This window comes from Poecilia formosa, unplaced genomic scaffold (assembly GCF_000485575.1).
Source record: "Poecilia formosa unplaced genomic scaffold, Poecilia_formosa-5.1.2 Scaffold77, whole genome shotgun sequence".
NCBI classification, from domain to species: Eukaryota; Metazoa; Chordata; class Actinopteri; order Cyprinodontiformes; family Poeciliidae; genus Poecilia; species Poecilia formosa.
Genome location: NW_006800016.1, coordinates 1,908,381 through 1,935,049, shown reverse-complemented (window position 1 = coordinate 1,935,049; position 26,669 = coordinate 1,908,381). Strand labels below are relative to the sequence as shown.

The 26,669-nt window shown below is 40.3% G+C and overlaps 2 long non-coding RNA genes across 3 annotated transcripts in view; both read right to left on the bottom strand.

Moving 5' to 3' along the window:
• LOC107836694 (uncharacterized) overlaps positions 1 to 26,669 on the bottom strand; it is a 56,088-nt gene that overhangs the window by 15,340 nt on the left and 14,079 nt on the right. The window lies entirely within an intron of this gene.
• LOC107836695 (uncharacterized) lies at positions 518 to 1,818 on the bottom strand. The gene is made up of 2 exons (XR_001662639.1): positions 1,654 to 1,818; positions 518 to 1,056 (listed from the first exon to the last, which is right to left on the bottom strand). It is a non-coding gene; the product is annotated as an uncharacterized LOC107836695 (long non-coding RNA).

Below are 26,669 nucleotides of genomic sequence, written 5' to 3'. Positions count from 1 at the left end.
CAGCCAGCAGCAGTGCTTAAAGAAAAAAAAAAACTCTGAACCTTTTAACTCAAGTACATTTTCATTTTCTCATTCTGCCAGGTCTAAATGTCAGGTTTTAACACAACTCAGCCTGATGTTGTTTCTAAATGAATATGAACTAGAGAAACTGATCATTTTAAGTGGTCTCTTAATTTTTTCCAAAGCTGTATATAGTTAAAAACTCCACTGATTAGATTGATAAAATGTTTAAACACACAACAACTTTATGTGGCCATCTGGAGCCTGGATGGCCACACAAAAAGCTATGGTGGACCAGATTTGGCCCTCAGGCCTTGAGTTTGAGACATGTGGTCTAGTCTATTGATTATGTTTTAACAATATTGATGAAAAATACGAAGAAAAATACATCCGTTGTCCTTTCATATGCGATTTTTTTGTTGCTCACATCTGGTTTGTTTTTGTGACCTCATTGGAAACAGTCACGCTGTAAAATTTCCACTATTACATTTTAGAAAAGAGTCCGACAACAAAATGAGCACAAGACCCCGAAATTTTAGTTTATGACATTAAAAACATAAAAATAAAAAATCACGATCAGAACCAATAACACATTTTTTGAAAAACATCGCTCAAATGGTTAATATTTCTTTGCTTCTTCTCCACTGAAGAGTCGCTCTTTACGCAACAGCACGCAGAGTTTCAGGAGAAAATCACCTGTCTTTATCTCACCTGCTCTTCCTGTTTTTTTGTTGTTGTTTTTTTTTTAATACAGAGACAAGTCATGACAGAAACTCAAATCCCTTCTTCTCTCCTTTCATCCGATGAACGGACCAATGAGAGAGCAGGACTGAAAAACGCTGAGCGCACTCGGTGAATGGAGAAAAAGGGGAACGTCCTGATCCTGAATGGCAGAGCGTGGAGGGCTGAGGGCGGTTGGAGCTCAGCGAGGCCGGGCCTCACGGAGGAACATGCTGGAGGATAAGGCGTGTCCTCTCCGGCAGCGTGGCGTCGAGCCAGTCCACCGGTGCCATTTGATGCCTGAGCTTGTGACGGTGCAACAGTGTGTGGCGGACGCTGAGAAAAGATTTGGCAGCTATAAATAGGCCGTGTGTTAAAGAGGCGCATTGTAAATAGTGCTTTGGCATAGTGTCACTTTACACCCCCCGTCCCTCCGCACCCACTCGCTCTGGGTCTCAGCCCCAGACCGGACTTTTCTTAACAGTTTCATTATGCCTGAGTGCGTCATGAACGCTGGAAAAAAAAAAGATGAGAAGAAAAGGAGGAAGAAAGAAAGGAAAGACGGGGGTTGGCAACAGAGCTATGGGACAGATTACACGCTAGCTCTGTGTGTGTGTGGGTGTGTGTGCGTGCGTGCGTGTGTGATGTAATGTAAGTGAGGCCAGGCTTCCCCAGGTACTCCGGTGTCTCCAGGTCTGGGAAGCTTCCAAAGATCAAGAGAAAAGACAAATGTAGAAGAAGCGATCCTGTGTCTCTTCTTTCTCCTCCTCTCAGTCTCCTCCTGCAGCTCCTTTTTTCTTGCCCTACAAATTCAGCTTTCCTCACCCTACTTCTTTCCTTTCCTCTCTCATCAGAATTTCCACTTAAAAGCTCCAATTTTTTTTTATCCCTCAGTACAAATATCCATTGTATATTTGGAAGAAAAACTCGTACCACGAGCAGATTTTTATTATTCATGTCCTTCAAATCCAGACTGCATTTGGGCATGAATAGCTGTAACCGTAAAGAAAACCAAACTTATCACTGAACACTTAAGGTAACAATCACGCGGTTTCAGTATTCAGTAACAACTATTACAGATTCGTGTAAATCTGAATATCATCCAACAGTGATTTTATCTCAGTAATTCGGTTTCCAAAATTGAAACTCTTTTTATTTTCCAGATTCAACATGCAGATCAACTTATTTCGAATGTTCAAGTATAACTTATTCATCTTTCTGGTTAACTATTGAAAACTAGAAAACAAGAGCATTTAAATTGTCTCCTCAGCCCAGGTAAAGCGGGTTTTAGTTACAAAATGTTCAGACTAATGCAAACAGGAATCAAAGAGCAGAAACATCAGTCCTGGATCTCCTGTGGCGATTCTTTAAAGATCAACTCAGACTGTTGTTCACACCTTGTGAATCTCCCCCCAAACTTCTGAATGGGTTTTACTTTACAATTCTCTCAATGCCATAGCAATCCCTATTTCCTACACTTTGTTTCATATTCTAGTTTTTCCATCCACTTAACTTTCCACTAATTTGCTTGTATACAGCCACAGTCTTTAACAATGGCTTCTTGTGGATTACCTGCCTAGTGGAGTGAGTCAGTGGCTATCAGCGGTCACAATATTTTAGCATTATTTTTTTTTTACTGTTCTCATGTTGTATTCAAATCTTTGGAGATTTTCTGAAAACCATTATCATTTCCTCTGTGTTATGCATTTAGCATCTGAGTTAAACCTTTTGAATCACTTACTGAAATTTAAAAAAAATAATGTCCTGGATTGCATTATAATTTATTGAGATGCACCTGTATGTTTGTTCTTTCTTTAGGATTATGTTAATATTTACAGCAAAAGCTGCAAAATGGAAGAGAGCAATCTGGATGATTTGGAGCCAATCAAGTTTTCAAATTAAATCAGAACATGGAGTTCAGGCTTTGTGGTTTTCATGCTGAGGTTTCCCAAACAGCTAGTTTTCATATACCAATTTTATATTTGTATGGACTCCTAAGTCGGTTCTTCAGTAACTTAATCGAAATCTCTGCATTTACAGTCTTTTATCCACCTGTCTGGACTTCATTCTTTAACTTTACCTTTCCATTTTCTCTACCCCTCACTAACTCAGTGTAGGGAACATATTTCTGGGTGTGGTTATTGTTTTTTGATTTTTTTTATTTTTTTTTATTATTATTTTGCTCAGGCAAACATTGCTTCCACTTGCTCCTATAGCAAATAAAATCCTTCCTGTGACATCAAATCATGACGTCTTTTGACATTCAAATATCCACTTCGCCAGGAGAAGCTGTGATGTATTTTTCCGCAGCTATGCGCTCTCTTTCACGTCTGGCAGACCATCTCTAGGAGCGTTTTCTCCTTGTTTGCTCCTTTGCAGCTTCAACAAGCAACTTCTTTACGGGAGAAAACTCAGATTCTCCCCTTTTTTTTTGCTCCCCGTGTCACACACTCACACACACTATGACGCAACAGCCACTGGTCATGTTCCCAAGGTCCTGTTCTCAGAGCGGTCTGACTAGAGGCCTTTGTCTGAGCTCGCTTTAAAAATAAAACTGGAGCAGGATTACAACGTACACACACACACACACACACACACACGCACTCACTTTGCATGAACTAAACCTGACCTGAGGTGGAAAATGAAACAACTGCCAGCTCATGATGGTGTGTAAAGTGAAGTGAGAGTGTGCACGTATGTGTGCCGCCGCCATGCTGTATTCAAGTGAGCACGATTCCACTCGGCCTCCTCCTGAAGTTGTAATTACAGGCTTGTGTAACACCCAGATGTGTGTGTGTGTGTGTGTGTGTGTGTGTGTGTGCGTGTGTGTGTGAGCTCGCACGAGGACGAGCCTCCAACTGGCTCACACCACCTGTCATTTCACGGCAGCACATGGCAACACGATCCACCTGACAAACTCAGTGGCCCTCTCAATCAGTTTGAAGCTTCTTACACCTCCTGGTCTTACCATATTACCTGTTGACCCTACAAAGAACCCCTAAATATTCCTATAAATACGGCAGAAATCAGAGAGCTCAATTCTCTAAAATTTTAAGATTAAATTAAAAAATTGATTGGGGAAATTAAGCAGGACTGGGTTGCTTTACTGTAGGAGTTATACTTTATAAAATATAAAATATTCACCTCTGAGATCAAGTTTAGAAGGCAAAAGAAGAACAAAATGTATAACAATCAAATTACCTGCATCAAGAAGTTAATAGAAAAATCTTTAGCACAATAAAGATTAAACCAGATGACCCCAGACAGAACCTAAAATATTACGGAAATAAGTGCAGAACTCTGCGACCGACCACATCGTCTAGAAGTTCGTGAACGGACAACTTTCCTTTGCGCTGATGAATCAAAACCTGAAAATCCTTTTAGGAAATGAAAGATACAGAATCCTCCAGGGGAAAGAGAAGAGAAACATGTTGCCCGTTTTTTTTCTTAACTCTTTATCAAAGTTTCCTAATGTTTCTCTGTTGCTGCTGGTGGTGATGATGATGATGTTAAAGAGATAGAAAATAGTCACTGTATCTTCAATCGTCTGTCTGCTGGATTCAGTAGATCAGTACAGACGGTAGCAGAACAGCCCCACAGCATGATGCTTCCACCACCATGCTTGAACGTTGGCACTGGGCTCTTGGGTTTATAAAGCCTCACCAAGAGGTCCTCCAACATGATGAAACCTGCGAATTTGATGCTTTCGTAAAGATGGCGACTTTGAAGTGGGGATTCATTTCTAGTTAACTGATTCAGCGTCTTCCAGTCCACGATTAGCTTGATCTGCAGTGGTTTCTAGTGATGGTTCTGATCATTTGAAGAAATGCTCTTTCCTCTGAGAGAAACAGCTTGAGTCAGATGGTTGAAATCTTTATTTCTATTAGAAATAAAAGCATCAAATCTCATTTTGAAATGGAGTCGTATAACTAGGACTTGCATGACAATATTTATTCCTGTATGCATAATCTTGACTATGTGTGGATAAAAGAAAGGACACCATAAAGTTAAGGTTATGCACTCAATTCACTCACAAGGATGTATCAATCAACCCTCATGTTTTTGGAGTACCCAGAGAAAAGCCACATAGACACGAGGAGAACGTGACAACTTCATCCAGAAAGGCCAGGATTTGAACGTTGGACCTTCTTGCTGCCAGGCAACAGTAATGATACCTACTGCTTCACCTTCCAGCTTCATGTTTTTTAAAAACATCTGAAGCTGATCTTTTTATCACCCTGGAAAAGTATCAGTCAAATAAATCACAAATTAACATCCCACTTATGCCGACGATGAACCGCACCAGGTTTTCTATACTGGTTCACCATCTGGCAAAACGTTTGTCCAAATTAACAGCAGGGGTACTTCCATGCACCCTCTGTGGCATTTCAAACCCCTCACTGTGCCACGGTTTACCAGTTGAGAAACCCAAGACTCACTTAATCAGCTTTGTCTACTTACTCCAGGATCCCCTTTCCCTCTCCATTAAGTTGCACTCTAAAAACAGCTCAGTCGCAGCTGAATCGCTGCCATCCAAAAGGTTTCGAGGGTAAACGTTGCCAAACCCGCGCAGACGATACCCACTGAGAGCTCTCACAGGTCCGCGAGCAAAGCTTCACCACGAGGCCCCAGAGGCTTAGACTAGTGATGAACGACGGACTGTGTGAAGTATGATTCATTTTCTACTCGTTTTACTTACATTTACATTGAATTTGTTTTACTTAGATGTGAGACAAATTTGGTCCTGTTACATGATCACCTCACGATCACAAGTGGATCATTTTTGACATCTGTATTTCCTCTTGTTTTCCTCAAACTCCTAGAGTATCGACTGACATGTCTTCTGCTCTGTGGAGGGGGAATGGCGATCGAGATGGCTTCACAGACCTCAGAGGCAGAAAGTCTTTTAAAAAACTAATTAGCGTTTAATAGAACAGTGCAACACTGAAAAACCGTGGTGAAAATAGGCTTAAAGCTTATGATACTTTGTGTATTCAGGTATATTTTACAGGTAGCCCATCATTTGCCTTTATTTTATAATATTTCTGTCATTTTCTCACTTTTTAAGGCGAAAAAATCTCAGTGTCAGTTGGGAAAATAATAGAAAATAAATTGTAATAATTCAGATTTACTAGTGTATTGTTAATATTGTTAAGGTCAAGCTTTTTCACACACCTGACAGATTTCAATTCGTTTTCTTTCAAGTAAGAACTTTCTGATGAGAAACAATGTAAAAAAAATGATAAAGGAGCACTACGTTTTAATAAAAAAAGTTTTTATTTACATTTTCATAAAAATAGGCATCTGAAGTGTTTTCACAGTCTTTAAATAATCAGACATCATAGCAACCCAACCAGCTTTTTTTTTTTTTTTTTTTGCTTATTTTGATGATTATTATTTGATAATGAGAAACAAGAAGATATACATGAGTGCTACACTATTTCCTCATTTTCTTAAACCTTTTCATTTAATGTTAGTCTTGGTTATATTTCCAGAAGGAAAAAAGAGATTTATTGTTTTTTTGGGGCTTTATTGGTCTGGTTCTCAGGCTAGATTTGGTCTAAGCCTACAAATAAATATAAATATATTGCCTTAGCCCATGTATGAGCATTTTTAAAAGGAATAAATGTTTTAACAATTGTTCTTTGATAATGAACCTCAAGTGTTCACGGTTGGAAGGCCTCCTCGCCATCACCCTAATCTTTCGCTCCAGAGATTCTCTATCAGATTCAATTCAGGGCTTTAACAGGGCCGCTCCAAAACGTTAGCATTTCCTCCAGTCAGAAGAAACACGATCAAATTCAAAGATTACCTTAAACCGTAAAACACCTGCTGGGTAAGGATTTGCTTGCTTGACCTCCTCCGTTTGGGCCTTTTCTATCCCTCTGACTGTGTAATATGTGATCATATTTAATAGCCGGCTAGATTAGCAGCTAAGTCGCATCACAAGGCCGGGTCTCACTCAGAACACCGCGGCTCTATTCCAGGAGCCAGGGAACATCGAGGACGCTTCAGGGGGAGACACCTGCTGAATCAGGCGCTTCTACGCCACACAGTGTGATGGAAACTGATCCAGCAATATCAGCCTCGCAGCTATTAGTGTCTTGTACAAACACACTGCCTTCTATTAATACTGTAACCTGGCACACACTCGCCGCTCTATAAATGCACGCTCACGCAGTGGCTGTCACACATACCTGATCTGGTTTCAGCGGTACAAACCTTCCCAGCAACACATTATACAAGCAAACGCAAAGGCCCACACATGCAGCTGCGCAGACACACAAGCACACACACACACACACACACACACACACATCCACATCCAATCACGCTGGCTGGCCGAGGCTCTCAGCAGTGTCCCGTTAAGCACACACTTGAAAGGACACCCCAGAGAGGGGTCCTTTTCACAGTAATAGTGGCCAGCAGCACTTAGCGAGGACCCGGTGGCTCTCACCCAGCGCTGCGAGGGGCGGAGAGGGTTCTCAATTCCACAGCAGCCCACTCTTCTCTTCCCACTGAGTGGGAGTAGAAGAGTCTTTCATGGGCGCAGCACTCCACGAGCTGCACACTCCAAAGCACTCACTCACCCGTCGTTCACTGTGGAGGGTGAGATCTCGAAATCGAGTGAACAGGCGAGCGGGAAATCAGACATGAGTGTAAAATCTCTCAAATTATATTCAGACGGCTCTTTAGTCCAAACACTGAAACTCAGTTGTCACAACACGATCAGAATTGCAACTGACAGACATAAACTGCTGGCATAATAGATAAACTGCTGGCATAATAGGCAATAATAACATTTGTTTGCTTGCTTTGATGTTTGATTATTTACTTTCCATAAATTCCCCAAACATCTTCGATTCTCCTTGGAATATTCTGAAATCTTCCACGCCGAGTGTTGTTGATTGAGGGATCAACAGCACTCTGAAAGGATTTTCTCTTTATTAGCACTGAAGATGGCAGAGCAGAGTCCTTCGAACAACAAATATTAGCATAGTGAAAAAAAAATACTTAATAATTTTAATTAACAAGAAATAAGCTCAGAACGAGCACCAAACTGAGCATCCCCTCATCTGAAAGTAACAAAAATAAAACGAGAGAGGTAACGTCCCGTTTTATTTTAGCACTCACTCTTATCTCACAGCTTAGACTTCGGGTCAATTCATCTTCGCCTTTCGGACTCTCATTTTGTAGCCACTCACCACTGGGCATCAATTCATTTCTCTTTACAGTCAAGTATTTTTGAGGATTTAAAAAAAAAAAAAATAAATAAGTCCATAAAAGCCTAAAAGTTTAATTGTAAGATATTTTCTAAAAACGTCTTGTAACATCCTATTGTCATTGACTGTAATTATTTATTTATTTATTTTGCTTTTGTTAAAACGACACTTTTTATGCACTTTTACTTCAGTAAGGTGAGTACTTCTGTTACCAATTGCATTTATCAAATACATACATTTATGGAAAAAAAAAAAAAGAACAAACTACCTTCCTACTGCTTTGCCGTGTGTTAAAAGTCTGTGTTAGTTTTGGTTTTGATAAGCAACAAGTGCCTGAGGCTTCATTGATGCTTTCTCCTCTGGCCGTGCAATGAACCGCCACCCACATCGAAGGAAAGCCTGCGCCGTTTATTGTGTCTTTACCAGCTTGTGTTGTGTTGCTTAAACACGGCAGAGAGCGGACCCTGACTTTTACCCTCACAGTGGAAAAATTACACGACAGGCTGGTACGAGCAGGCGAACACGCATGAAGGCCGCCATCCAGCTTTCAGCTCTAAAGCACGACTTTGAGTTAAATCAGTCGCTTTCCTTCTCTCATCCCCGCACAACATCCTGTACATATCCTCTGTGGTTTTGCCGAGAGTGCGTGCCGCCTCAGCCTCATCGATGGAATCCGTCACTCGTGGCTCGGCACGGCCGGGATTACGGCAGCATTCCCAGCTGCTCAGTCACAACGTGAATTAGGCTTTTTTCATCTGGCTATCAGGGCGTTCTGGCCGCCACGTGTAGGAAAGAGAGTTTCTGGGCTCACGATCTGAACAAGATAAGTCTAATACTAAGCCTGTAGGAATCGGGAAGATGTTTCCTGGGATGCCTAAAATTCCTTCCGGAAACCTCCATGCCGTCGTCTGACATCAAAGGTGAATCAGGCTCCACTTTGTGTGTAAACCTCGAGCCGAATGAGTTAGAGCGAAAACCTCCTCCTCTTTCACTTCCTTTTAGAGCTGTTTACACTCACGAGACTAGAATTATGGGACACTTACACAGGGAGGCCTATTATGGTATGAGGACACAACACATCTCACTCCCACACACCAAAACATCCCGGCAAACACTTACAGAGAAGAAGACAGCTGCAAGATCCACAGCGATAGGAATCGGGCAGTTCCAGCGTTATCGGAGCAGAATGTGATGATGCAGTGGATTCCTGGGATACCTAAGTGGTCAGGTTTGTTCCTCGCTCCAGACGAGAGCTGCAGACAATTACCTAATGGTAAACCGGGATGCAGTAAAATAAAGTCCATGACACTCGTGAAGTCATGTAGCAGGAAAAAGAAACAAGTTCACAGATTAAAGGAATGCGGAGAAAAGGTGAAGGGAAAGACGAGAACTGAGCTTAAAACAGATGAAAGCAACAGCGATTACCGAGTTTAGTTTTTATGCCTCTGACAACGGAGGTTTGACTGTGTCGGTAACAGGGCTACACATGGGAATGTAAGCATAAGCAATGGGTTTTTTGAATGTGATCTATGTTTTGAGTCTGATGCCGATTCGCTATGCTGTGAATCATTTTTCATCAAGCCGTAAAGACATGGTTAAATAATTAAACAATCAATAACTGTTTGGTTGAGATTGAGAATAGTTTAAATGTAAATGCTTTCAGCAAAACCCAACAAATTTGAAACATTGATCACTTCACCTGATGAAAAGATCCTGATGAAACATGAGTTTCACAGGATACTCTGATCAGTCCAACCTCTGAAGCCTGGGTCTGATTTTTGAGTCTTCTGCTAGCCTCACGTTCTCGGTTTAAAACCCGTCGGGATTGGTCGTTTCAAGCTGTTGCACCCCGATTGTTGAATCCTCTGCCATTGCCGTCACGTCATGTCGATTCCATTTATTACTTTAAAATACAGCAAAAAAGCCTATTTGTACAGGCAGGCTTTTAATTTAATTTGATGTTATGTTCCTACACGTCTTGTGGATTTTTTTTTTTTTTTTTTTTACCATGAAAGGTAAAAAATACAGTATACAAATAAAATTTTACGTACTTACAATAAATGACTGTTTTTGTCTTTTTTTTTCTTTTACATATTTTGGGATGGTCCACCCGTAGTTAAATTCTGGTAGTCCATTTCAGTCCAGATGTGTGATTTATTCTCTTCAATATGCTTCTATTTCACCACTGGATGATTTGTCTCATGTGAGAGTTTTTACTTGGCTAGCCTTAAAGCCGCCAGATGTTTAGTAGCTTTACAAAGTTATTTAGACACGGCATCTCCTTTACAGGTTACTTCTATCTTTTGCTATTTTGTCAGCTCAAATGTCTCCGTTAGTCAAATATGTGTTATATATCAGACAAAGTTACCTGAATGAAAACTAAAATGCAGCAGCAGACTGCCAGAGCTGTGGAAATCCCCTCAACAGAGATCCTGCTCAAAGTGCCTTAAAAGATCTCAGAAAGTGATCCAGTACGCTTTAATCTAAAGAAATTCAAGAACAAGAGCGCTTTCAGAACCATTTGCAAGGCTTCCTGGCTACAGTAAACTACGGTTTAGAGGTGTTACCCAACACACAACGAAAACACGGAGCAGCAGTGAACCGTCTCAGGAGTGGCCGGCTTATGAAAAACGACTCTTAAGAGGGGATTAAAAACTGATCCTGGATGTCAAAAAAACCAAAAAAAACCAGAACAACATCTAAAAGTCTGGAAGTCTCACTTGTGGCAGTGAGTAACTTTTATAAAAAAAATAAAAAAATTACATATTTGTTAAAACGGTCACTAAGTCCTGAGAATATAACGTGAGACAGAGAAGCTGCGAAAAACTCAAGCTCCTCTTTCTTCTACCAGTGCTAATGACAGCAACACACAGCTGAGTCAGAAACAAATGATCAGAGCCAAGAGGAGGGTCTTAGTGATGTCAATCACTCTTGTGTATGTGCTGCTCACCGTCACCCTTCTTCTCTGCTAGGCGTTCATGAGGAGCCTGCATGAATGCTCAGGCTTGTTGATATAGCCACAGACGATGGCAGATGATGAAGTTCTCCGCCAATAGCACATTGAGCAGCATGTACATGAGCATGACTGACAGTGCTAAGACACTCCCCCCGCGTCTAATTGAGAACGTGACATATTTCCATGTGCATGCTTGTTTTTATTTATTTACATGTTTTTGTATATAGTCATATATAGATTACTTGCAATATCACACTAATGTATATATTTTACAACTTTTATATGTCGTGGTTACATTTGTATTTACTAATATTTAACACTTTGGATGTAATAAGCAATTTCCCATTGGGATCAATAAAGTGTATTCTTTATACTATAGATTACTATCATATAATATCCTTTTAAAATCCTTTGACATATTAAAAGTCAAAGGATTTTCTTTCTAAAGCTCTTTGATGCTCAAATTTCTTTAGATCAGATCAGAATATATGCTTTGTTTTTAACGTTTTCTCTTGCCTACTACAGGTAAGATCATTGTTAAAGTGCTCTTGATTATGGATGTTTGGCTGGTGAAATCATTCAGCTGTTCAAGCATTTGTTATTTTGTCAATTCATGATTTAAGTGGACATGTTTGGGTGGGCGAAGCAGTACTATTTTTATAGTAGTTTCACTCTTTTGATTTAAAGTCGTTACAGCAGTACTTATTAAGCACCTAAACACTTAAAACCAACACTGGAGAAACATTAACAAGTCCAAATCAAGTTTCAAGTTATTGAAAGCTAAATCAAGTCTTATTTCATATTTCAGTGAAGGTTCACAATCATTTCTCAAGTCTTTAATGGTGCAGGTCAAATATCAACCCTTTGGTGGCTAAGTATAAGTCCCCAGTCTTTAAGGGGCATTCTAAATCAAATCTTAAGTCTCGTGCCAGGTGACATTTCAAGCCTTGCATGGGCAAATCCAAGTCAAACCTGAGACCTTTGAGCACCAAGACTGAGTTGTCCAAAGTTTGCGATGAGTCAAAATTAAGTCTTAAGTGTGTGAGGGGAAAGCTAAAGTAAAATGTCACATCCAGAAATGTCAGCGATAATTTCAATTTTTCTATAAAATTGATTATTATAATTCTGCAACAACTGATGGGACTGATGGTCAATAAACAGTCTGGATTGAGCCTTTACTTTTTTAAAGATCTGCTCATTAAGATGCATCGTGACAGCTGAGGCGATCATGGGTAGAGTCAGGTTCACCAGGCAGCCACACATTGACGTTAAAACCAGACCGACAAATTCCAGGTATATCCACCAAAGGTTGTATCTAATCTAGAGTATTTTTGGGTCAAGTCCAATTCAAGTCTCAAACATATCATGAACAAACTGAGGTTTACTCAGTTCAATTCTAAGTTGAAGTCAAGTTTTAAGCGCTTCAGTAGTCCAGGTCAAGTCTTTAAACCAAAGTCTAAGTCCAGAATCAAGTCTTTGAGGGCCAGGTCCAGGTTTGGTCTAAACTCAACCCCAAAATTAAAATGACTTCATAAAACACAGTTACATATGTTGCAGGAATGATTTGCGATTTTTGTCTGTCTGCGTCCCCTTAAGCCAGTCACACACAGTGCTGGACAACCTCTGTTATGGTGAAGATGATGCTGCACTGCTTAAATAAATAAAGTGAAGAGTAATATTCTATTATCCACTGGTGCTGCTAATAATAGCTGAGCACAACAATGAGGGAATCCTTCTGGTGTTCCAGCTCACGAATGGAACACCATTAAGTTAGATGTGATGTCATTCTCAGGTTCACGTTCCAGCTGAAAGGCCTGGAATGCCGCCTCGCAGCCAACAAGTTGTAAAAGCAACAATTTAAGCATTGCTTAGATAAGCGGTTACTGTAACTATGTGTATTTTTGTGTGGGGGGGAGAGAGAGAGTCCACCTCAGCTTGCTGTAGAAATAAACATAGCTTCACCTGCATCCTGGCTCATGCCCCACAGGCTTTGTGTGTGTGTGTGTGTGTGTGTGTGTGTGTGTGTGTGTGTGTGTGTGTGTGTGTCCTCACTACAGAGAGGGGAAAAGCACAGCTGTTTATTCAGTGTCTTTGGTGGAAGACTTTAGCTGCACCTGTGTGTTTAAATGAGGGGAAATCTGACAGATTTCANCGTCCCAGGAGGTGGGTCACTGTGCCATCTGGCATCATTTAGATAGCAGTTTGTGTCTGCCTGGTGAACCTGATCCTGTCCATGACCTCCTCAGATGTCACAAAAATTGCAATTTAGTGACAAATAAACTCTGATTAGCCAATTTTAAAATGTAACGGGTTAATCCAGACCAAGTTATTGTAAGATTGTGAAAACCTTTTTTATGGAAAAACGGAGATAATCGCAGATATTTTTATGTTTTTTATTTTTTTTATTGAATATTAACAGGCACGTGTTATTCAAAATTCACATTTCACACGTTTTTTTGTTTTTTTTTGCATTGGGTCTCTGCTGCTTCTGAAAACAGGCCAAGAGCTTAAAAATCTCCACCCAGTCAGTATTAAATATTTTTTGGTGTTTGGAAAATTAGTCATCAGCAGGCACTTCCCCTCACCAAGCAACCCCAGCCAAGCCCTGCCCTTTACCTGGTCAGCTGGTTACCAGCCCGTAATCAGCTGACCAAACACATTCCAGTGTGTTTGGAGCCATTGTATACAATGGCTGCTGGAAAAGACAAGTGCTTTGCTTTGTTGTTGACTTTACATTCAGAAACCATTTAATGCATTCTTGTTAATTTTTCAGGACGCTCTACTTCTGCTTTTCAAAGATGCACAGTTGTACAAATGTGCATCTGCTTGCAGCCATTTCCCCTTTGAGTTGGGGGCGTGGCCAGCAGCCGCGTGTTTGGATTTAACTGACAAGAGGCCAGGTGAAAATAGGAGGTCAAAGGAGGTCAAAATAGACAGAACTGACCAGACGAAAAATTCATTTTCTAAGAATAATTTTTTGTGCAAAAAATGTAATGAGCATGTTTTGCATAGACCTAACCTAACCTGGTCAAGGGAGCACAATTGATAACCTTTAATTATTTTCAACATTTTAGAAAAACATCAACAGCCACCTACACACAGGCCCAACCTGATACTGTAATAAAATTAATTAAATCAATCTCATGTATATGCTTGACAATATAGCAGCTATAAAATACATTAAAGAGACTACACACTCCACTCTCTCCTGCTCTTCCCCCTATTATTAATATTCTTGAAAACATCATTTTATTCTGAACAGAGGTTTCTGCAGTGCAGCCTCAATATTCTGCTTAAACACAAGGTTAAATTGTTTAAGAAAACTACTCCTATACCTCGACAATAAACCACTTAAAACAGGCTTGGTTTCATAAGAGATTAGATTCAACAGAACTCAATAAACTCTCATTACTTTTCAGCTTCAAGTGTTTTATTCAAAGCACTCTCTGTTTTAATCTGACTCAATCTGACTCAGTCCAGCTCGTTGACTCATATGTTAGTGCAGCTCCAGCTAATTGACAAGATACTGAAAAAAAGGGGAGTTTGTATTTCAGATACCTAAAACTTAATGACAATGTTTCAGCTGTACTCTGTGAGTTCTTTGCTTTCACACGGAGAGCTGTTTATGGATACTTGTTAGTAGTGCAGACAGGAAACTGCAGCAGCCATCAGAGTCTCGCCTACAGTGTAAACATCTTTGTAAATGCTGAAACACACTTTGGTTGGCGAGATTTGATCAAATGATTACCGTGTGGTGCTAAATAGATCTTTATGCAGAAATCAAATGTTAAAAATGTGTTGCTGAAGCCTTGCTGTGGTTGTGGCTGACATAATCACACCAACAATAGGTATCATGACATGAACTCCGTCAGGGACCGATTATTTAAAACGCCACGATCGGGACGTCCACAACACAATCTGTACGACTTTTATTATCCACATTTGCATATGTAGAATCTTCTGAATACATTTGCCCCCTTCATTTTCTCAACTACCGGGGCCCAGAGTTTAGTTTTAGACTCTCAAGGCAATTACAATAGACGTACTTATGCTATATCTAGCAGTATCAAATGCCATTGAGAAGTGTGGTAATTCTTACATCACTCTTTGTTTTTTTTTTTAAAGTTAAAGGTCCGTATAGTTGTGAGGAAACATTCAATTTTATTTATGCAATGCTGGAAACTGATCAAATTGAGCATCTCAGTACTATCCACTATTCATCTCTGGTACTATAAAAACTAAAAATCTCTCACATTTATTCTCATTTTTAGTCCTGAAAGTGTACATTTGAATTTTGATTTTGTGTCTTATTTTTTTCAAACCTCACTGCTTTGTATTATCAAAGCAGTGAGGTGAAGACTTAGACTTGACAGGAAAGAATCCCCCTGTCAGCAGCTCCCATTCGTCACCTACAGCACAGTGAGAGCAACAATAGATGAATTCAAGTGCAAACAGATTGCAGCCCACTGAAAACTTGTGAACAGTGTGAAAAGACACTCTATTGTGGCAAACACCAAGCTATAAATCCATAGTTCACACAGAAACATCCAGTCGCTTCTGCCTCGGGCTTCAGGCTCTGTCTCTTGTTTTCCACTGACAAAACACTTGCAGGAATATGTGTACAAACACTGCCTCAAATCTCTGCATATTTCAAGCGCACAACACTGTGACCACACGCAGCTTCTCAGAACATTTCATTCGGCGCCACCGACAAAAGAAATTCACAGAATCGTGTCCACCAAGACGCAAACGGCTGTCTTGGAAAACAGCCCCAATATTGAGGTCACTTTAGCTTTTTTTTTTTTCCTTGCAAATGGGCAGTGGCTTGTAAAGAATGCTTTGATCTCAAAACGGCCCAGTGATAATCCATTGTGTGTGTAATATCTGTCACTTATAGGCTCGCAGCTCTATTATAACGAGCATACGGTTGGCGTCACATACAGCTCATATTAACCCCTCGGCTCTTTCCTGCTTCTTCTTTGTCCTTATGTGAGTTTGTGTGTTTTAACCCCGGCGTGCACACCCATCTCAGCGGGCACCCCCGTTCACGTTAAAGCAATGCGTTTCACTCATGTTTTAATGACTGATTAAAAGCAGTAAGTCTGGGAAACAGCGAGGCAAAGTTTTTTTTTTTTAGCTCAGAGCTACGAGTCGAGCGCCAGCTCATTTTCCTCATCTAGCCTCATCATCCATCTCCATCAACCCTGAACCCTCCGGTCTTGTCCTGAACCTCTGCTACCGGAGGCCTGTGAGAAGTCAGCCGTGCACCCTCGCACTCCCACAGCTGCTCAATACGGACCATTCATGGCCCACGCTGTAGGAAGTAACAGAACACAGCATTGTGCTTACATGCAGTTAAGCCAGTGTAAGGGTGAGCCAGAGGTGAGCGAGAAGCCCCCCAAGAAGTCCAAATGTAATTTCACAGAGATACACTCTGCAGTAAAAAAAATAAAATAAAAAAAATAAAAAAAATCAAGCACAATAAAATGCTTCGAGTGCAGCTGCGGTCTCTGAAGAATTGCAGTCAAACGTCTCAATGATCCCGCACTCCCTTGTTCATGCTAATCCATCTTTCCTGCATGAACAAGGTCCATGAGTGACTCCAGCAGATATCTAACCTGGCAAGCATATGTATATGTGTGTGTCCGCCTGTCTGTGTGTGTGAGAGGGAGTCTTCCCTGGGCTGTCCCACAGGGGATCCAGGCGTCTCGTCTCTGAGTCACAGACTGACTCTGTTTGTGTGCGAGTCCATCAGAATGGATCAGCATCAACATCCCGAGTTCCCCTTAGGCGCACACACACACACACACACACACACACACGCGCACACACAAACACACACATTGTACATCGTTGAACCTCCCCAGGGCTATGTGCTATCCCCCCATGTCCCCATAAGCAGAAACCTCAGCTTCTCAATGTTAGATGGGCCGTTCACTCACGCTGGACAATGGCTTCAGGAACACCGCGAGCCGTCCAAGAACGGATATTTACAGCAAGACATCCACATATTTTTAATACCGATGACTTCCACATATAGTTCAATGCTTTTCACTCTATTTTAGAAAAAGAATATCTAAATTCTTTGATTTTATACTTCAAAAACTCTCCTGAAAGCTTTAAATCTGGCCCTAAAGGGAAGGATTGTGTAATGCACCTGTGTTACACATATTTTATTTGCTAGTACAACTCAATAATAAGGATGAAGGAAAGTATCTCAGAGTGGAGAACATCAAATATTTATGTAGAGAGCGTTTCATCACTTTATATTATAATATTAGGTTGTATTGAGAAAAGTCGTACTGGCTGCCTGCAAGCTGCTGGGTTATGATTTTGAACAAAGCTCTCTTGACAACAAAAAAAAAGCACTTTTTCAACTTACAAATCCAACTTTTACTGCTTTCAAACAGTTACTCTCAGGCATAAGGCACAGCTATCCAATCCCTTCAAAAACAGAATAAAACACAACAAAACAGAACTTGATGACAAGGGTCAGTTCTTTAAGCATCAAAGTCCCAGGTTTTAAAACGTCCACTTTTATGATCAGCAGGTCTGAAGTTAAACTTTTTTATGTGAATGTTTTAATTGATCATGTTTTTATAACAGCATGTTCTTGTTTATTCGTGCCCTGGCAATTAACTTTAGGGGAGGTTTCGCACGTCGATTTTGTTGTTACTGGGCAGAAATCTCAAGATGAGTTTGACTTTCCAGCACACACAAGCAGCAGAATGAAGCTGCAGCTGAATGAATTCACTCATTCAGTCGCTTCCAACTTTCTCTCAGACCACCTGTGACCATGCAGCAGCGTGCAGGACTCGCAGGTGCAGGCAGAGGCTTCACCACTGCCTTCCTGTTGTTAATATTGATCTCTTTCCATTAACCACATAATTCCTCCAGGCCTGGTTTCGGCTTCCTTCCATCCATCCGTGCATCCATTCTTCCATTCTTCCATCACTGAATGTCGTTTGGATCCTGTATCTTTTATCCATGTTTGGCAGCTGATAGGCCGCCTCAGGATACACACAACGTTCAACAGGTTATCCTTGTCATTAAAACTGTTCATGTGCAACAAGCACTGTCAAATCAATCAATAGTACAGTGCATTTCAGTTCAAAATGCTTTACATTGTGAAAACATTTATTTATATATATATATATATATATATATATATATATATATATATATATATATATATATATCATACAGTCAACAGTTGTGAAAACCGATAACAGACATTACATTTTGTAAAGTGCCAAAACTGTCAATACACAAAGCAATGCAATAAAAATTTAAATAAAAATTTAAAAAATTAGCATAATCATGCAAAAATACAGTCAAAACTGGACATAAAATCAGAATAAAACTGAACATAAGCAATAAAAAACTTCACTGTATGACATGAATGCAAGTGTTTTTTTGTTTTTTTGTTGTTAAATACTGGATCCAGATGATCAGCACAGAGCTGTGGATGGAACATCTGGCTTTGTAAAAGTGAAGCTTCACACTTCTAACAACCAGACAGTATTGGACATAGTAACCAAGAAGACATGTTGAATCCTGGAGTGACAACCATGACTATCCTTAACCAATAAGTTTTTAAATCCTGGTCCTCAGGAAAGACTGACCTACATATTTCAGGAGTTTCTTTGACTCCACGCTTTAATAAATGGGTGATTAACAGTCTTCTGCAGCACTTCATGTCACGCTGAGGAGGCCATCCAGGTGTGCAGGAGCAGAGAAATATCTGAAACGTGAAGGACAGCGGGTCCGAGGACCAGGGTTGAAACCGCTGCCTTGAATGAGGAGGAATCCAAAATGTTTCTGTCACAACTTTAACGATTCCCAAAGTGAAATAAATTCAAACATTCAATTCAGAAATACTTCATTGATCTGAAAGGGAAACTAAATAAAATGCTGTGAAGTAGTAGAACAATGTGCTTGTCCTTTTCTGACAAATACTCAAGCTCCTTAAAACAAACTACTTTAGACATAAAAATGATTAGTATATCTTCCAAGTAATATTGTGATTTAAATGTCAAGGTTTCTTTATAGACTGTTCTCCTGATCAGAAGAGTCAAGTTATAGCAGCTGGACTGTTAACTGCTGCTAACAATAAATAACAAAGGAGCTAAAACCGAAATACCGAATGCATTGAGGCACAAATCAGGGGAGAAACGAGGAACGAGGAGGAGAGAAAACATGATGAAAAAGAACAAAAATAGACAGATGGAGCTGTGAAGACAGAAACGGTGAAGTGGACAGTGGAGCTTCACTCTGGTCTGAGTGCTTCAATGAGGCTCGCTGCGCCGAGAGTCATTATTGTTCTATAACACAGATGAATAGTACATTAGCATAAAGGAGGGCCTGACATGACACATGACAGACACAACTAACTCCCCCTTCGCTCAATCACCTTTTCATGAGCTTCCTCTCACCAAAGCCTTTTCTTTCCTTTTTTTTTTTTTTTTTGTCTGTTTGCATGAAGTATGCATGTGAGTGTGTGACTTTTGCATGGCAGCGCGGTTCGTCACACCAGGAGAGGATCGGCCATTGTGCTGCTGCAGTGAGCAGTGGGTGAGTGTGTGTTTGTGTGCAGAGGAGAGGATAAAGGAGAACCTAACAGCGCTGCAGAGCGTCGCTGCACGGCCGCGCGTAAGAGCCTCTGAACGGACTTGTGGCCTCGTTTGGAGTGCGCCTCGTTCTGGGTTGTTGTTTAATGAAGAGCCTCTCATGAAAGACACACATACACACTCACTCGCCCACCACAAATCATATCAATGCTCTTCTAGCACTTTAAAAACGAGTGCTTGCTCCGAGCCTAATACGCAGCAGCCCAAGGTCATCCAACCTTGTTTTGTTTTTTTTGTTTTGTTTTGTTTTATTTTGTTTTGTTTTTTTAATTCCTCTCGATGATTTCCATTCGTCTGCGCTTGTCTTGGACCGTTCCTGGCTTGTCATTGTGGGGGCAGGGGGGGAAGAAATCTCCAACTCCAGCTGAGCTCTGGTATTTCTGTTCAATCTCTGCAACTCTGCTGACTGAGCAGAAGTCACCTCGTGGCTTCTTCCTCTTCTTTTGTTGACTCACTGCACGACTGGCATGTACGTCTGTGAAAATAGCAGGGGGAATCCTTTGTGCGTATGTGGTGTCCTCCTGATGCGGTGGCACAGTGCCATTTAAGCACCTTTGAGCTGGGAAGCACAGGGATTGCCCAGCCAATCCATCCGGTGATAATTGGATCAACGTGCGTCTGAGGAGGCCTGAGCCAGGCAGCCACTAACTACTGTCCTAATTGGATTAGAGATTGTGGCAGTGTGTGCGTGTGTGTGTGTGAGGGAGGGAAGGAGAGGGTTTCCCTGGATTACAGTGACCCAGGTGTGAACAGTAAAGCTTCCGGAGTTGGACGTATTTGTGACGTCACTCTCGGAGACAGTCCTCTGTTCGTCATTGTGAGCTGATGACTGGCATTTTCCTTCTCGCACGGCAGCATGGAGTAGAGGATTCCATCAGCAACACACACACACGCACACACACACACACACACACACGCACACACACACACACGACATCACTGCATGCCTGGAGCAAAGACACAGGGAAGCAAGTGCTGCTGGTTTAATGCAGTTTACGCTGCAAAAACATAAGACAAAACTAACCTAAAAGGATTATTTGACTTATGACAAGATATTTTCCCAAGTTATAAGTGAAATAATCTGCCAGTTTAACCAGTCATTTTTCATCAAAATTCAAGGGTTATTGACTTAGATCAAGCTCCTGTATCCTGCTAAAAAGTTACTTGTAAGTTAATTTTGTCTTAACTCTAGTGCACTGGAAATTAGACAAAAAATACTGGGTAAGATTTTATGTTTTTGCAGTTTATGAACAGAGTAATACTCGATCCTGAACTCTGATTTTTTTCTGAAAGAACTCCTACTTTCAGAGTTACGACTTTGGGAGCCATCTTTGTTGTTGCTTTTACGCATTGGAATAGATGATCCGATTTATCTCCAACTGAAGAAAATGTATCATCAGGTTCGTTTTGTTACAGCACAGACTTGCAAACTACAAGCCAAAAGTACAACAAAGTATCTTCCATGGCTGTGGATACATTTTGGCAAACATATTTTATATTTTAATTGAGTGACGTTGCTAGATTAAGACTAAGCCGCAGCATCTTCAATCAGATCCAAACTTTGACTAGGTCACTCAGCAACTTTCATTTGCTTGCTTTGTGTTATTTTTAGTTATTCAGAGGTGAACTTCCTGGAGTCATTGTCCTGCTGCAGAACTTAAAGGTCATAAACTGAAGGCCGGATTTTGTCTTTCAGGATTTTGAGAGCAAGATTTAAGGGTACATCACTATTCTACAGCAGGTTGTACCACGTTCATGTTTGACTTTATGTTAAATTTTGTGTAATTTAACATAAACTGCTGCTTTTTGAACTGCATTAGCCTGGTTTGTTTATTTGATAGGTCTGTCAGTAATGAGAACTTTCTGTGGGAACCAAACTGAACTAAAACGGATTGTTAATCACACTTCATGTAAGATTTAACAGCAGGGTCAATTGTACTTTCCGCTAAGGCTTGCTTCGTTTGGATCGCATTATTTTTTTCAGGAAAATATGAATTTATTCAAGTTATCTACTTTAAGCAATTGTCTGTTGATCTGAAAACTTCAAGAGAAACAAGGGAAACAGAGTAAATTAATGAGAGCAAATATGTTTTTACAGTTTCATTCTGTTGCGCAGTTGTTGTTTGTCTTAGCAGCAAAGCCTACAGTTTATCGTGAGAACTACATTGGTTTTATGAATAAATAATTACAAACCGCAAACATTTTCTGTTGCCATCATGGTGGAACAAATATTTGATTCTCCGTTCAGGAAAAAGATTTTGCTGGTATAAATTTAAAACCCAAAGCCGTGTGGGTAAAAAGAAAAAGTAGCTCAACGTACAGAAATAGAAAAACATGCAAATAGACAACAATGCTATGAGCTAAAAAAAACCCTTTGAGTTATAAAAAGGTGTCATAAATTTAACACATGGAGTAAAAATACCCAAAAAAGATGCAAATAGTTGTTTGCTCAGCAACACACGTGAAAACAGAGACCGTGTTTGTGTGTCTCCAGGAACATAAACAGCCACGTTCCTGTTGTTTTCACATTTGACTTTTTCCAACAATTGTGTCCGGAAACACTTTTGCTTTTATCTGTGCCATCTTTCAGCTTTTGCATAAGTTGTGTATTTATATTCCACATGTTTTCAAACTCGTGAGCAGGTTTTCTCTGCAGGCCTGCGTAACTGAGAGTAATTTTATGAGCATGTTGAGGTTCTGCTTTTCATCGTCCTTCAGGTTATTGTCTGAAACTCACGCAGATCTCAAGATCTTCTCCAACCGAATCAAACGAGAAAAACTAGAACTAATTAAACATGCGTGAAGTGAAAAGCAGGACTTTAGAAAATTTAGAAGAACCCAGTAAATATTAAGTTCTTCTTATTAAGAAATAATCAGCTCTTCCTTTCTCACTGTGGCGATCAGTCTCACTTCAACAGTCAGGAGCACAGCAAAGAAAATGTCTGAGGTTTAAATGCTGCAAACCTCCTCAAAAACACTGAGTAAGGATCATCTCCTTGTCTGCACCGGATGTGAAACACCTCAGTGCAATTTCATGTGTGAAGGAATGTGGGTGAGTCTTAATTTATTATAAATATGACCTGCTTTACAAAAAGTTTCAATCTTACAAAAAGTTTCAGAACTTGTTCATTCATTTATATTATGTCGAAATGAATTTCTCCAAAAACCTACATCATGTGATGAAACACAGCGATAATTGGTTTTATGCATTTAATCCACAAACTGTTTTCTCATGTGCATCTGAAGCCCCTTAAAGCGCATTTTTATTCAGCTCACAGGAAACTTGACGTTTTCAGACATAAAAGTGTCCAGTGTGAAATTCTGCACTTATTCTGCACAATAAATTATAAGCATTTAATGGCAGAAATTTTTAAAAGCCATAAAACTTTGCATAGAAGATGGTTTTAAAAGTGTCTCCTGCCCAAAGCGGTGCCAGTATTTAAATACTAACGATTAATGTGTTTTATGGTTCTGTGTGTGCTCTGAGGTGAAAGAACACAAGACGTTGCTGTTAACATTAGGATTTTTTCTTAATTGCTTTTACATTTTTTTTTTAAAGTAAAAGGCCTCTTTTCTGTCATCTGACTACAAAACAAAAAAGTCTGGATCTACAGTACTTTGTTCCTGCGTTTGCATGTGTGGGCGAGAGAGTGGGGAGGGGGGGTTAGAGCCGCTGAATGTGCTGATCCATAAGCCCCATCGACAGAAAAACTTCTGTTCCTCAACCGGAAAGAGCAGTGGAGGAGAAGCACTCAAACTGGATGTCCTCAGCGCGGTTCAAACACACAAATTCAGATTCCCGTAAACACACAAGCGCGCGGAGAGGCTGGACGAAGACATCAATACTGAAATTCAGCAAAAGAAAGGAGTGAACCCAGCGGGAAACAAAACTAGAGGGTTTATTTGAAAAGATTATGAAACTATAGTTTGTTTGATTTAATTATTAAATTTAGGAAATAAAGCAGTTTTAAATGGGTTTTGGGTAGGATCAGTTGTTCTGAAAGTGTGCGTGTTTATGTCGTTTAGAAAGCATGTTGCTCGTCACCACAGACCATAGATGTCAGTCTAATAAAACTATAAAACGGTGAGGATGATGCCAAAATATTTCAGCTGTTACCTTTTATTGGTCTCATTTGATGGGAGCTTCACCACCACTTCTAAAATACTCAGCCTGTAATATCTGAGAGGCCCCAGGTTTTCACACGTTAACCTCAGCCCGTCTCGACCACTGCCACAAACATCCCCAGGTAAGAGCTGCACAACGCAAAACCTCTGCTCAGCCTTAAGCGAGTTACAGTGAAAACGTATTTATTTCCCTAACAGATTTCCTCTTTTTATCCTTTTTTGTCACAAAATTCAAACAAATTGTAATATCAGACAAATCTAATCTGACTATGTACAAAAAATCAGAATTAAAATAATATCTTTTATCAGGAGAAAAAAAAAAACAATTCAGATCAACCTCGGATCAACCAAAGTAATGCTGCCTTATTATTTGTGCCTTTCTTGAGCATCTTCAATAACTGACTGTTTCACATTGCCGTCCACTCTGCTTCAACTCAGTCACATTTAGGCGACTTTGAGCACGAACCTTCCTGTTCAAAGTCACATCACAATGTCTTAATCAGATCCTTCAGAATATTCTGCTAGAGAGAAAAACTCACTGTTGCTCTGGTTGAGACAAGTTTCCAGATTCTGAATTACTTCCTTCACCATGTTTGACTGTTGATATTCTACTTTTGTTTCACCATCTGCAGCATATTTTAGTCTTAAGGATCACCAAGCCATTTTTTGCAAACTTCAGATTCAGTTCTTGTCCTCTCTTCCATTCAGTCATGAGCACTGACCTTCACTGAACCCTGCAGTGCTTTGTTGATTTCTCAGGATTTCTTTAGATTAGAGATTTACATGTTGCTTTTTCAGATCTCTTTGCCTCCTTCGTGTTGTATTTAAGTTATTTCTTGGTTATAATAACATGGATATGGAAACTGAACCAAAACTGTGTAAATTTAAATTCACAATTCAATAAGGAGACCAGTTATAATTTCACATAAGGCAAGATTGGTTTGGAATAAACCACTGAAAAAGTAAATTAGCTTTTTAAAAGTGCATTTTGTTTTTAGACTGGCCGAATACAAGATTTGTGACAAGATCATTTTTTTGTTTGTTTGTTTTAACCCAAAAAAAATTAAATATTGCATTTTGGGTTTGCCATCAAAAATGGCCTCATGTCTTTGCTGGAAAATATTTTGTACTGTAGTAATTTTTATTCTCACTTTCAAGTTAGAGATAAATGCATCTCTTTTTTGGGGGTACAAATCAAGAAAGCAAAATTTGCTTGAAAGAAAATCTCATAAAAACACAAAAACCGAGAAAGAGTCCTGAAGGAGGGTTGATGTTTAGGAAAGGTTTAACTTTTCCAGCTCAAAACTATCTTTAATAAACAAAATGTTTAAACTTAAAAAAAAAAAAAGAATTCGTTAAGATTTGTAAAAGTAAAACAAAGTTTGTTCTCTAATGTCTTCTTAGTTATTTAGATGGAGATATCAGTTCCCTTCTCACAAAAAGCATTGCACTGACAGCTGCGACACCTCTTCAGTCACACTCTGAAATATAAATTTGTCCTTTATGGCGTGGGCTGTGCTGACATCATTTGGAAAAAGAAAAAAAAAAAAAACAGAACGAAGATTGCCTCTCTCTTGGAAACAGGATGTTTTTATCAGTTATCACTAAAAAGGAAGCCCACAGAGACCCCTCAACACTCTGGCCCACATGCGCATACGCATGCACAACTAAAAAACACACACTCTCTCAACCTCAAAACCGTTGCCATTGAGAGGAGAGGCTCAGCCAATCAGCGGACGGAGAGTAAACGAAGAGGAAGTTGGTGTGGTCACACTGTATGTGTTCATCATCAGAGCTGACAGAAATAGCTTTGTCAGAGAGTAAACAACACGGCCCATTCATAAAAAAAAAGAGCAGCAAACGCCCACTCTCCTGCAGCGTAACATGAAGAGAAGCAATAGATGAGGAGCGATAGCAGAAGGAGAGCAGACATGTGCAAAGACACACAGGGACAAACACAAAGACGGACGGAAACATGAAAACAGACAAAAGGAAAGTGAGTAAAATAAAAGAAATAAAAAAGCATCTTGAAACATGAGGTTGATTTAGAAAGAAAGCCTGATAATGACATCACATCCTCGTCACTGCTGGTTCCACTTCCTTGGTTTGGAAAACACCAGAGACTTGCGTCACGTGGTGAGGCATCTCTTTCCAACTCTCACTCTTTCTCTGTAACTCGCACACACATTGACACACACACACGCACACACACACACACACACACACACAAACACATGTATCTATGCCTGAGCAGAGTACAACAGGACGGACGTACAGTAAGCCTCATCGCTGCACTTAATGAAGCCATGTGCGTTAACTAGAGTCGCCAGCTGTTTCCCAGCCCACACGTTGTACCATTACATTAAGCCGCTTTCCACACACACACACAGATACAGATACACACATACACCTAGAACATGCTTGCCACATCAAGCCAGATAAGGAAATTGTTCAACCTTGTGTGTGTGCATGTATGATGTATCAGAAAAAGGAAGTGATGCAAACTGCAGACTATTCTTAGCAAACAGCAGAAGTGCCTCACTTCTCTTTCCAGGATTAGTACACTGACAACATTCACACACATGCACACCAGAGGAGCCAGTGAAAGTGCACACTTCCTTGCCACAAGCGCCCACGCCGTCTTCCAGTTGTGGATGTGATGCAACGCGCAAACGAAGCTCAAGACGACTCTTTGCGGATCTCGAAAAAACGCGGCGAGGGCTGCAGCCGACGAGCTTCCACTGGTTTCCACTCTTGTGGTGGAACGACAAATTTTGGTTCCGGTAGACAAGCGAGTGTGACAACATCATCGCTCTGACTTTATCTGCACACACACGCTCCCACACCAACTTTCAAAAAAAAAAAAAAAACACACACACACACACCAGCTCCCGCCTCAATCAGCCCATCTGACTGCGGTGTGAAATGCCCAGCAGGACTGCACAGGTGATAATAACGCTTTGTCATTGCAAAACTGATGTCATATGATTGTCATGGCACTAAAGAGGTGAGTGG